The sequence below is a fragment of the Nuphar pumila genome, chromosome 15 (genome assembly GCF_984573655.1).
Source record: "Nuphar pumila chromosome 15, dmNupPumi1.hap1.1, whole genome shotgun sequence".
In the NCBI taxonomy this organism is placed as follows: Eukaryota; Viridiplantae; Streptophyta; class Magnoliopsida; order Nymphaeales; family Nymphaeaceae; genus Nuphar; species Nuphar pumila.
The window spans coordinates 85,124,947-85,139,341 of record NC_143263.1 but is presented as its reverse complement, the minus strand read 5'-3'; the positions used below and the strand labels follow the sequence as shown (position 1 = coordinate 85,139,341).

At 40.6% G+C, this 14,395-nt stretch overlaps 1 protein-coding gene across 3 annotated transcripts in view; it reads left to right on the top strand.

Annotated features, from left to right (window-relative positions):
• LOC149815837 (U6 snRNA phosphodiesterase-like protein) overlaps window positions 1-14,395 on the top strand; it is a 71,599-nt gene that overhangs the window by 14,554 nt on the left and 42,650 nt on the right. The window lies entirely within an intron of this gene.

Genomic DNA, 14,395 nt, shown 5'->3' with positions numbered 1-14,395 from the left:
TCAACTGATGGGTCTTCTTTGAAGAGGTACATATTTCCTTGCCTTTGTCCTTCAATGAACGTCCACTTTATACGAAGATCCTTTACATAAACAGGAGTAAAGATAACACACAAATTGGTATCATCAACTAACCTAGAGACAACGACAATTTTTTTTTTATGTTGGGAATAAAAAATACATTAGATAACTGAAGATTAGAATTGAATATAGGAATAAAAACTTTTCCAGTGCCAGTGATAGGGTGCTGAGTGCCATCTCCGATGCTGACTATCTTTTCCAAAATAAGGGATCAAGTTTCAGAATTTACCTTCATCCCCGATGATGTGGTTTGCTGCCCCTAAGTCCACATACCAAATTCCCTGGTTATTTTGTTTTAAACTTATCCCTGCAAGAGCTGCCAATACAAGTTGCCCGTCCACAGGTGCGTGAGTGTCTATTCCTAATCCTCCTGGTTTGTTTGAAGACTTTCCTTGCACTTTGACTTGAGGGTTATACCTCAGATCATCCCTAAACCAACAATCCTTCTTTACATGGCCTGATTTTTTGCAAACAACCCAGGTTGAAACCCTCATACCTTGGTTCACCAATGGTTGGGTATTCGGTAGTGGGAGAAGGCCACAGCCTCCCTCGTTCCCTAAACGTCCATGTTCTCGTCCTCGTCCTCATCGCATTTCTTCATGTCCTCTTCCATATTGCAGCTCAGAGAGAAGAACATTGTGGTTATCAGTTGCGGATGAATTCCCTTCTGATGCTCCAAACATATTCATTTCAAACCAAAGTAGCCTTGGCCGCAATGCTTCAAAACCCAACAACTCTGGAAAGCGAGACAACGTGGTGTAAAGAACACAATACTCCGGTCCAAGCCCATTAAGTGCGTGCTGCACTTTATCCTTCTCTGAAACTTCACAGCCGACCATAGCAAGTTGATCGGTAATCTGCTTCATCTTATTCAAATACTCCATTATAGTCATGGACCCCTTCTTGAGATTCTGAAACTCTCTCTTTCAAGAACATAACTCTTGCTTCTGACACTTGAGAGTATGTTTGAACCAACTTCGCCCAAAACTCCATAGCTATGCAATCATCAAGAATACTAATCAGTACTTCCAAGACAAAGTGGATGTGATATAGTTACAAGTGCCTGATCACGCTTCCTCCAAGATACAAAATCTGAATTCCGAACATGAGTAGATGTAGTAACCCGAGTAAAAAAAAATCGTTTGGATCCAGGCCGGATCCGGACCCGGCTGATGAGTCGGCTGCGTGCTTTTAAAAGCACGCAACGACGAAGGAGGGAGGTTCTCGAAACCTCCTTCCCCCCTCTCGTCTCTCAGTCTCTGCATTCTCTCCCCCCGATCGCCTCTCTCTCTTGCTTATAAAGTGAAGCGAGAAGGGGAGGGGTTGCGATACGAAACCCTCTCCCCCTCTGTCACTCTCTCGGTCTCTCTCCCCCGTCCGACTCCCTCTCTCTGCGTTGCCGAGCACTGCCACCGACGCCCCCTCCTTCCGTCGAGCACCTTCCGACAACCTCCCCAGGTACGCCCCTTTCCCCTCTTTGCTCTCTTGTCTCTTCCTCGATTTCCTCTCTTTCCTCTCTTTCTCCCTCACCTTTTCGTTGCGCAGGGAGGGGTTCGAGCCGCCTCCCTGCTGCCCTAAATCACAGGGGAGGGGCAAAGCCCCCTCCTTGCGACTCTTTTCAGCGAGGGAGGGGCCGAGCCCCTCCGTGCGTCGTGATTGGTAAGGGAGGGGCCGAGCCCCCCTCCTTGTGCCACTATTAGGAGGGGAGGGGTCGAGCCCCTCCCTGCTCCTTACTCCTCGTGGGGTCACGAGAGGGGTTGAACCCCCTCCCTGTGCCCACTCTTAGCAGGGGAGGGGCCGAGCCCCTCCCTGCTCACAGATGCGGCAGGGGAGGGGGTCGAGCCCTCCCTGCACCCTCATCTTCTCCGTGTTCAGTCGACCGACAGGGGCAGAGCCCCCTATCGTCGCCTCTTGTCGGCAGGGGGACCCCCCCTGTCTCCCTCTTGGGTTCGACCGACAGGGGAGCAGAGCCCCCTGTCGTTGTTCTTTTACGTTAGGCAGGGTGGGGCAGAGCCCCCTGTTCGTGTCTTTTCTTCGACCGGTGGGTACGGTGGGAGGACTGGGTCCCTTCCCGTCGCCCTATGCTTGCTGGGTAGGGGAGGGCCGAGCCCTCCCTGTGTTATGCTTCTGCTTGGTAAACAGGGGCTCGTCCCCTGTCTTTGTTTCTTTTTGTAGGACGGAACAGGGTCGTCGCCGCTGCTCTTTTACAGAGATTGCAGAGGATCGAGTCCCCTAGGCCTCTTTGCATATTCGGCAGGCAGGGGCGAAGCCCCCTGCCTCCCCCTTAGTGGCTTGCAGGGAAGGGCCTCGCCTCTTTGCTCTCTTGGTAGGCAGAGCGAAGCCTCCTTCGTTGTCTTCTTTAGGCTGGGGTGCAACCCCCTGCCACCCTGTTTCTCGCTGACAGCAGGTTGGTAGGGGCTCGCAGCCCCAGCCCCTGCCCTTGTTTCTTGCTCGTATAGCAGGTGCCCAAGGGCATGATGCCCCTGCCTCTGCTTCTCTTACGTCAGGACGATCACAGTGCTCCTGACCTTCTATTTTTGGTGTTAGCTTGCTAAAATTGTCGCTTTTGCAGCTCGTGCGACGGATCCTGCTCGCGCTCCGCGACCCGACCCGTCCATCGCTTACACTCACAGACGCCAACAAGCTTGCAACTCTCAAAGGTAGGGGAAGATTGCATAGAAGACTTGGACAATTGAATTGAGTTCAATTAACTAAAAAAGATAATTAAATAAATATATATGCATATATATATCATATATATTTATACGAGTATGCATTTAACTAAAGGACGCGGTTTCGCGATCCTTGTCCTTTACTTTGTCGTCGCGCATCGCGCAAAGGTTTTGCGTTGCACTCCTGCTTACAATCCTTTACTTGCCGTCGCGCATCGTGCAAAAGTTCTACGTTTCACTTTTGCTTATAGTCTTTACTTTACCGTTGCGCTTTGCGCCCAGACTCTTGCTTTTGTATACGTGTTGTTACTGTCTTGCTATTGTAGATGACGCTCAGGTTTTCGCTCATTGTATACGCGTTTGAGGCATCCTCGTGGAGGATACAAGAGACATCTACCACTCTTCCTCTTGCGACAAAAGTTCAGTCTGGAGCTGGCGATACACCTTCGTCTAAGGAAAGAGATACCTCGTAAGGATCCTGGCTCTTTTTGTACATAGTCCTGCAGAGTCAACTTGAGATTTTAGGAGGTTGCGCAAAAGCATCAAAGACTGTCCAAATCGAAGCATATGGAAGGATGTGATTGACTGGTTCTGTTGAGAAACCAGTATCCCGTCTATCGAGGTCGGTATCGAGTCATGCGAGGCATGTAGATACCCCGATAGCAGATGAGATTCGAGATAATCACATGCCAGATGTTGGCACAAGCTGCTGACTGTTTCAAAAGACAAAGAATGTCAAAGTATAGTTTGAGAAGCATTCAATTTTTGTGAAAATTCACAAGTTCTGTTGAGGCTTCTATTGAGGAGCTATACCCCCTTCATCCTAGAGTACTTGTAGTCGTGCACTACACGCTAGTACTGCGATGATCGGATGAGACGGTCATGCGACCTCGAACAGTGCTAAACGCACAATGGTGTAAACACATTCACCTTCACAGGCAACATGCTCGAGTGATTTAAAGATCACAACATATGATGGGTCGTTAGTTAAGCAACCCCTAACGCGCCCATTCGCTTCTTGTTGTTCTGTCAAGAGAGAGGACAAAGCGGTACAAAACTCCAATGGACAGGTTGTTAACAACCACCCTACAGGCAGATGATCCAGCCTCCCTAGTCATTGGAGTTAGGGGAAATGGGCTATAATAGTTAGCTCAACACTTCTGCAGAAGTTGGATGCATCCGTGACACTACTTATTAGCTTTTGGGGAATTCTCTCTCGGCTAAAGCCGTCCCTTTAAGAGCGGACTCAACTAGCTATTCGGGTTATTGAAAGTACATAAAATAACAGATTCCTGAACTATTCTCAATTGTTTTTACGTTTTGCCTGTGCGTACCCGCAGGCCAGTAATATTGAAACATAAAGTCTATTCACACTGGTCGATTGCTTGCTTGCTCGGTAGTTTAGTATGCTACTCGTTGAGCTGTACCTGCCTGTCGAGGCGTTACTCTAGTTTGTTAAACTGCTTACGCAGTTCTTTGCTAAGTAACATCTAGCTTCTCATACTAGTTAAATGCTTATAATAATAACATTATGCCAGTTGCTACATATTAGCATGTGACTTGCTTTACCTCTTGGTCGAACTGCTTGGTGCTTGTTGTAACGTAGCACTTGTTGACTTGCATCTCTTATGATTGATGTGATTGCATACAACTCATAATCTATGAAATGGTGGCAACTAGGATTGATGTGACCGCTTGTCTTGTAAGCTGCTTACATATTGTGATATAACTGTTGCCGTATGATTGCTTATGAATGATTTGTGATGCAATGGTTTATGCCTTACGATTAATTTAATTACTTGCTGATGTACTGGGCCATTTGATGATAATTGTATGTATTACGAACATTGTTATGAGTGCTTGTCTTATTCGGTTGTTTTGTTTGGCTGTCAGATAGAGTTAGTTACTCTTCGCCTATAGAATCAACTGGATTGCCATATCTGCGTGTTCTCATGTGTCGTTTACGTATGCTTTGAGGTCCTATTTGAGGATTGCAATGTTCCTTGTGGCAATAATACGATGCGTAGTATTATATGCTTCTGTGTGATATGATTGATATGCCACGTGATAAGAAATGTTGGAAGTATGCGATAATATGTTCATGATTCATGAAACCTTATTGGAGGAATGGGTGATCTTGTATTTTGTTTTACTATGTGGAGTGATACGATGCATATTGCTGATATACATGCTTGTGCCTATATTTGTGGCTACTGACCCCAAGAGCGGTCAATTATTCGGAGCAGTCGATTGTATTGATGCATGTATAACTGAGTAGGGTGCCTGTTGAGGACTTGATCTCTAAAGGATTATCTGCGAGGGCGTGTATGATCAAGACCAGGTAACCGGCTAGAGTGGTAGATTCTCTGTGAGGACCTTCTATGGAAGGGTGGGTTTTTCTGAGAACTATAACGCCTTAGGTGAGTCGTAACAGGTGACAGTTTGGCTGCGTAAGGCCTTGATAGATGAGAATAGTTTAAGGTTGTTCAGGACAAAGAGTTTGTTAGAAATAGTGAGAGCGACAAACGATGTCCTGGTAATGATTAAATGTAGAGACCTCAATCTAAGAACGAGAACAAGCTAGTTGCGTGATGGTTCACAACCTACGATCAATTGAATCGTATGCTGCGTTTGTCAGTTGCACTGCTTACTTACGCATTTTAACCACTTACCTTGTTGCACTGCTTACGCATTTGCACTGCTTACTCACTTTCTCTACTTACCCATTTTGCATTGCTTACTTGTTTGAATTGCTTACGTTATGCACTGCTTACCTGTTTAACTACATATCTGTTTTAAACTGCATAACCTACTGAATTAAATGTACTTAATTCAGTTTCCTATAGTCTTTCTTGTGCACCTACTAGTTTTTCGTGAAACTAACCCATTCTATGGGTACAAGTGATGATTAGGTACACCACGGGCGATGGCGCGATTGCAAGATGACTTCAAGACTTCTTCTTCCTGCTCTTAGCTCGCGTCCTGGATGTTTTGAGTTTGTAACGGATTTTCCTTGGGATATCCGAATTTTGTGAGTTTCGGTTCTTTTAGCTAACATGCTCAAAGTTGCCAGCTTGCCTTACTGAATTTAACAAAAGAATTGTAACGACCCCAACTCATACCGTTTGAAAATGCGGATTTTTTTTAAGAGTTGTGGAAAACTTCCCAGAAACCCGGGGTCTTTACAGTTCCAATTTCAATTGGAAAATCACACACCACAAACAAACTTACATTTATCATCCATAACCAACAAACTAAACTCTTTTATTAATGAATCAATAAGAGTCTCAAATAAAACTAAAAAGTGAAGTAACAACTGCAAGAAATAAAAAGAACTAAAAGAAACAAAAGTGGAGCCACTCTGTCCGTAAATGAAGCAGTCTGAAGCAAATGTAACCCTCATATCCCCTCAGAAGCGAGTCGACTTTACTGATGACCTGCGTCTGGGAAAAACCAATAAAAATAGAGGGTCAGAAATCCGAAGAATTCTGCGTACAAGTTTCTCTAACGAGTCAAATAAGAAAAAAAACATAAATAAGATCCATGTAATATTTTAGAGGGATACAGTTATAACAAATTCATAAAACAATTAACCATTCATGCAAAAATGAAATAAACATTGAGCATGAGGGAATACAAAATAAGTAACATTGATCACAATTTAATCCATAAAGGCATTAAATGCAAAAGAGATCAGCATTATGCAATGATCAACATATAACAACCAAGGGAATAAGTAAACATTCATGATCTAATGCATAGCACGAACATATATGATTTATGTGAAATGCATGAACCCTTTATTATCTTTTATTTAAACTTTTCTCTTTCCATATGCATGTCCTATTAAATGCACGCAACTTTAAGTTCCTCTTTTTAATTTACCATTGCCCGCGGATACATCAAACATGTATAGTCCCCGAGGTAGTAGGGTTTCCGGGGTCACTTAGCACACAATTTGTATTTTATTACTGAGTTCTAAACTTAGCCCTCGATCGATATCAGGAAACAACACCATCCATCAGAACTTTGGAAAACAACATCCAAAGTCGGGGACACCATGGAAAACAACATCCACTGGCGCCACTTTATTGGTATACCATAACAACAACAACAGTGTCAAAACACACCACCCCTAGGCACAATGACAGACTCTCTCTAAAACCGTGGTTAGGAAAAGAACCTCAATATCGGGTTCAGGGGCAACAATCATGTACACAGAGTGTTTGTATCCTCACGGTTTTCCCCAAACCGCAACATCCAAGATTCCCACACTAAAGCATGGACATCAAGGAGGCATGAGTTACACTGTCCTTTACTTTCTTTTATCTTGCTATTAATTCATCTCTTTTACATTTGCAAATCAATATGTGAAAATTTATAACATAAGCTTGCAAAATAGCATGCCAAGCTCTTCACGGGACCATAGTCCGTACCAACAAAGAACAGAACAGGCGCAATGCATCAAAACAACTAAAGCCTAAAACGACTAGTTCTCGAGGCTCACCCAACCCCTGATGATCCAATTGACCATCAATGCATTCACAAGCAAAAATCATCAATCATATGCCCATATGCATTCATTCCACATGCAAATATTCAGACAATTGTACACATGCAAGCCCACATCGATTTCAGGTATGCTCATGAATTGAAACGAGCTTTATATTGACATTCTACTAAATCACGTCATATCTCATCAAGGCAAGTGAAAAATTACGTTCTCAATACATATTAGGATCAAAGTGCATACTTATAACATAATAAAAAAAAAATCTTATGACAGGATCAAACTCATTCATTCTAGGTGTGCACATGCATTGAAAACCGACGTGAAATAACATCATACTCAAGCATGTCATGTCAAGCTAAACGCATCCATTTAATGTACACACATGCATAAGATGCAGCCTTGGGGTGTTACTTTAATTCAACATATTATGTCAAGTAAATGCATAGGAAAAGAATTCATTCTTTCGCATGTAGATGGCTGATTTAATACACGAAAGCAAATTCTACAATTTGCATGCTAAGTGGGTCTTTTGTTTCAGATTCAATCCAACGCAAAGATTATACATATTAGAAAACCTTAACGTATTGTTTGACCCTTTTCTGAGTATAAACCGAGCATATGAAATCTGAAAATTTTCTCCGTAACAGTGCAGCCTGCCATACCAATTACAGCAAAAGCAAATCTGTTTTTTTTCAACCAAAATGATATTACATGTCGGAAATCAGATTTTATGGCATACCAAACATCAGCCCCTCAACTTGCTTCCCAAAACCATATTTAATTAAATCAGATTTTTAGAACTTTTAACAAAATAAATTAAATCAGATTGGAGAAAGCAATTTCCACACATGAAACTATAACCAGGTTTTAAAGCATGACAGTCAATGCACTAACTCCAGATTAACAACATAAACAACGCATAAGCATACTAAAGACAGGCTAAACCATTTTCACATATAAGAACATAGGCAACGTATGCATAATCAGAATCGCTAGTCAAGGGATCAACACATCAAAAACTTCAGAAAACTTTAACTGCAACACTAAATACATATACATATACATGCTGATCCGCGTGGGTATATATATATATATATATGCCAGAATTGTTGTGTTGACAGACCTATTTCAGTAAGCACACAAGAGTTCTACATACCGAGAGTTGTTACTACTGATCACTGAGAGCAACCCCAAAAGATTGGTATCTAACAGACTTTCTCCTTTTTGTTTTTCAACAATTTTATATATATATATATATATATATATATATATATATATATATATATATATATATATATATATATATCCCGAGCAAAATGAAAAGGACCAAATTTTTTAATTATATTTCTCAGCCTTAAAACGTATGTCAGATCCACCCATCAAGATACTGCAAAAAGCCGAGGGTAACTTTGATTTTCGCGCAGATGCAACCCCTCATATAGTTATATGGAACAAGAAAGAACAAGTATGAACATAAACAAAAGAAATCGAATTTTTGGGACACTATACAGATGTATGATGAGTATCCTGAGGGTGAGCAAGGTGCCGATGCAGATAAGAACTTCTCCCCAATCTTAATGTAAATCGGTCTAAACATAAAATCTGGACCGTGGTCCTCACGTAGATTTTTTTTTCTTTTCTGATCTAACCTCCTTTCTAGCTTTTCTAAAAAGAAATATCACATGGAAACCAAATCCATGTTCTTCTTCTCATCCGAAACAGGAGAGAAACCCGTACCTCTTTGGCGAATCTTCGGCGATCAGCAGGTTCAAACGTTGCGGGGGAAGGGTCGGCTGAAGTCGTCCCTCGCTGTTGTCGTGACAGAGGTAGTTGTCGTAGCCTGTGGTGGCTGCGGCTTTCCGACAACCTCCACCTCTCCGATGCACGCCCACACGAGAGAGAGAGAGAGAGAGAGAGAGAGAGAGAGAGAGAGAGAGAGAGAGAGAGAGAGGGTGAAACCCCCTGTCCACTCCCCTTTATCGCCCCACCTTCCCCCTCTTGTCGAGAGGTGCGGGGTTCGGTTACGCCTGCTGTAACCGACCCCCTCCTCCCTTGATGCTCTGCGAGAATCGTGCCCTAGGCACGATTCTTGAAATAGAGCCCCCTCTTTCTCTTTTAAAAGCTACAACCCGATATCAGTTTTTTTTTTTAAAAACCCTACCGGGTTACGGATCCGGGTCGGGTCCGACCCGGGTCTAAGAGTTTCCTCTTTTTTTTTTCGTTTTAACGAGAGCGACGGGTCTGGGTCTGCGACCTGCGACTCGGGATCCAGACCCGGGCACTTTTCTAGACCCGCGCCTCCCATTCAATATGGATCCACGAATTGGATCCAAATGGATCCAATCGTGAATCCCCTAAAAAAAATACTCATATAATATATATTTATATATATATTTAATCATTTATACGTATATATAGGTTATTTTACCTATATTCATATGGATCCTATCTGGGTCTTGGATCCAGAATGTGGATTCCAAGCCCATTTATGCATTATATACACAACTATCACTTGAATAATTCGCCTAATTAAAATTTTTGCACTTATATAAGTACATATATGTTTTACGAGATAAATATATATGTAAAGACCCCTTTATGGGTCCTGGATCCGCGACTTGGATCCCAGACCCAAATCACATCGCTATGAAATTTTATATCATAAAATATTTAAATAAATGCCTAAAAATTTATGGTTATTACAAGAATAGTCTTCCGCTGATTTCATAAACAAACTTTGAAGGAAAGAGATTTTTCCTAGTCTCTTGCCTGTTTTCTGAAAGGTTCGCAAGTTTCAAATTTTGGGGCATTACAGTAGAAATGACAACCCCTTGATCATCCTTCTTTTCCTGTAAATTCAGTTGGGATTGGGACTGATCCATCCAGATGACCTCAAAGGTCTTGGCCATGGTTGCCTGTTGAGGAAGCGGGAGCGGGAGCGGGAGCGGGAAGCGATACTGGAAGCGGGGAACTTTCAAAATTTCAGGAAGCGGGAAGCGTGGGACCACTTAGGAGCGAGTCGGGAATCGTCTCGGAAGCGAACCAGAAGCGAGGGGGAAGCGGAAAAATAAAAAATACAAAAAAAATTGGAAAAAATTGAGGAAGCGTGGGGGAAGCGTACTTCCCATTTAAAAGTGTCGCTTCCCCGCGCGCTTCGGAAGCGCGAGCACGCTTCGAAAGCGCGACGTTTCGCGCTTCCGAAGTGCGCTTCCCCTTTTACCTAGGCGCTTCCGGTAACTCTGGTCTTGGCTGCTGATAAGGAAAATGATTTGTTTCTTTCATGTGAGGAAATTGGTATTTATAATTTTTCCAGTAGATAAAGATGAAGAGTCCATTATGGAAAACTTAGAGAAATCTAGGATTTAAGGAAGAAAGCAACACGTTTATACCCAAATAAGCTACTGAAAAATAATGAACTCAGAATATATGAAGAATATTATTATTCAACAATAAACTGGTCTGCACATTTTTTTTGCAGATCAGATACAGTTACAAAACTGAAATCTATTCAGCTGCTGGGGTCGGTTTTTGAAGAAGTGTGGAAGAAATGAGATTGAAGAAGGAAATGGGGAGAGATTCACATGAATTTAGGGTTTCACATGAAAATCAATTTAGCAACAAAAGAGGATACATAAATCAATATGTAGGGTAAAAGAAAACCCAAAACAAGAGAAAAGGAAATATTTTTAGGGTAAATGAAAACCCAAACCAAGAAAGGAGATTTTTAAGAAGACAAATGAATATTTAGGGTTTTAGGAGAGAATCTCAAGAGAAAGAATGAGAGAAATAAGAGAAAGAAAGATAGAAGAAGCCTTTGATCTCACCTGAATAAACAATCCAGAATCAAACGTGCTCTGATACCATGTTAATCAGGCAATCCCACCAGCACAAAAAGGGACAAGAGGAAAATAGGAGAAAGGGAGAGAGGCTGCAGCAACCCAAAACATCAATCAGCCTTGACGTGTGGGATTCCATTGCATATTATAATGAATAGTAACTGATTTTGTTAAAGTACAACATTACCTCTTCCTCTAATGTACAACACAATATATGAACAAGGGTAAAGAAGGAATGTAAAATACAATACAAATAACGCCTTTCATGAAGGGACGCGAATCTGGATCCAGTTATGAATCTGGATCTAGATCTATAACACATCACATCTCAATAACAACATCACACCTCAAGTTGCCGCTATAACATTTTTCCTTCTCCTCAAAGATTCACAATCCTTGAGAGAGGCCATCTCCATTATGTTTTCACACACCCTATGAAAGGTGTCCAACTGATCACAGCCTTCAAGTGTGACCCAATTGGCCACGCAGCCACTGAGAACTCAAAGAACCAGAAATCTGCTTCTCAGCAGATAAATAAGAAAAAAAATCACTTCACAAATGCCCTATTAATATTCTTACTCTTCCTCAATATCCTGGATTTCAGCCTACACACTCGAGGATAGTTTTTTCCTTCTTAGCAACCATACTTCTTCATTCTAGTAGTTGACCTCCCATTTTAGGTCTGGCGCATGTTTGGAACAGTTCAAAGCACCAGCCACTTCTGAGGTATTCACAAGAAATCACCTTCCTTAGATTTAATCCTTAACTCAAAGTTTCCCGTCGTTTCCGATTCTCAAATGCTCCCATAGAATCACAAATGCCTTCAACACAGAAAATCCCAAAACTGAGTGGCACCAGGAGATTGAGAAAAAAAATCCAAACTAATCTGTACCTTCGACAGATCACAAGATAGATGGCTGAAAAATCATCTGACAACTTTCTCTTCCAGTTGCAAAAGAACCCAGCTTCGGAGCAGCTCACTATCTCCTACTCCCAATTGTTACTTGAGGGGCTGACATGAGCTGGAAGCATCTCCTCCATAAAGAAGCAAGCACTAGAGCTTAAATATGTCTCTTATACCACATTAAGGCTGTTGAGGATACATTTTCATGTTAGTGAAGGTTCAGGGAAACATGAAGTAGAGCATGAGAAATGAGAGAGAGAAGAATAGGAGCATCAAGTGAGTGAGGGATAAGGGAAAAATCACGACTCTCCATTCCTTCACAAAGAAACAATATATATTATAGTAATTGGTTTAACACATTCACCAATATCAGTGGCTTTCTGAAAATATCGCGATAAATTCTGAGAAATTAAGTTCGCCGATGATATCGGGACAATCCCACGATATTTTCAAAATAGTACTAAAATAAAAATATCGGGAGATTATCACGATATTTTTGCAAATGTTTAAAAATCTTATTTTTTATATATTTTAAGTTCAGTTTTTCTATTTTTTTTTGTATTTTAAAAACTTCTAAAACTTGTTTCTTTATATTTGTAAGAAAAATGATAGAAAACCTATTCTTTCTTACTATTTCAATTTGTAAGCTTTTGAGATTTTCCACAGTTTGAAAATATCTCCAAAAAAGTCCTCACCGAGAAATTGCCTTGAACAATATAGGTGACTGGTTTAAAACATTAGTCTAAGGATGTATACCCTTGTAAAGAAAAGAAATTACAAACTAGTGTAAACATGGGCATAAAGACAAAATTGCCCCTATGCAAACAGGTTATGATATATAATTCTAGATAGGGTTAAGGACAAATTTGTGCAACAGAGGTATTTGGAGGGGCATTAGGTAGAGTAACCATTGTATGAAGCATAGTCACAAATCTCATTCTTGGGATATTCTCGGCAAGGTTATATCTCAGGATATTTTCAAAAAGAGTTTTTTTGGGAAAATTCTCGGTAAATTGAAAAATTAAAGCATAAATACATATGAAAGAGAGATTAGTTTTAAGCTTTTAACCCCAAGTAAGAAAAACAATGCAACAAGGGTATTCATTCCACTTCAATTGGTCTACTAAAATAGTTCCATATTGAAGGGGAGTGGCAGACGGACGTCCCTCTTAAGGTTATAAAAGGAGGAACCTCCCTCCCTTCACATAGCGTAGAAAGCTGCCTAGCCTGCATTAAATATTGCTTGCATGGGCAACAATGATAGATGCAATGAATGCTCATCACCATAAAAGAATGGTAGCAGTGCAATGAATGCCTGTCAGCTTAAAAAAAGGTATCAGTATGCATGTTTTTTTTTAACATGGAAATGTATACTTGGTTTTGTTGTGCTTTTTTTTAAAAATTCGCATAAAATCATGAGAAATTTAATCTGAACGATATATTCATTATATTGTTTTTTAATCAGTAAAAAATCAGTTTTCAATTATTTCGCATTTTTTCATGAGAAATTGAGTAAAACAGTAACATTTGTGACTATGGTATGGCAGTCGATCCTATATGTTTGATTTTGGGTATTGTTGGATGCATAGTCATTGGTAAATAATAATCTCTATTCCTGTTCATGGAAATTCTGATTGTTAGTCATAGGAACCTCGATTCCTAGTTTTTTGGATGTCAGATATTTTTGTAAAATGATAGTGATATAAGTATGACTGTATGACACTATCTGGATGTTAGATTATTTTGCAAATATATATATATATATATATATTCCTTCATGAGTGCCTTTTAAATTAAAAGGATCGATCAATATCTACTTTAGATTGTCGTTGGTATGACTTTACAGGTCGGAATCCATAAAATACTTCTACTCTTGGCATATTTATTATTCAAAAGTATCATATAGTAGCTAACTTGTGTTAGGCTTAGGTGACACATATATGTGACAGAATGTGCATAAATTACTACACAAATTATTTATGATTTCAACATTTGGGTGCCCAAAGTAAACTTATTAAGGTGTTCCTTTTTAATACTTCGTACTTCCATTGAATGTATATTTGTGTACTATTCTCTTAAATAAGCGACCTAGATATTTTCTAACAAAATGATATAGTTATTGACTATGATCTTCATTTCTTAAAATTTTTCTCACCTCCATCAGTTTATCAATATTTCATACAATTTCATATCACTTCCTAAATATGCTGTATACTGCTTCCAACACCCTTCCGGCTTCCCAAATCCACTAAATATTTGAAATGACCACTCCCTTTGTTTCCTGCTTTTAGTTCCCTCTAGCACCTATGATTTGGTGACCATATTCTAAACTATCAACATCAACGCTGGAGCTACCTCATCATAACAGATATAAAGTGACCAGGTTTTCCTA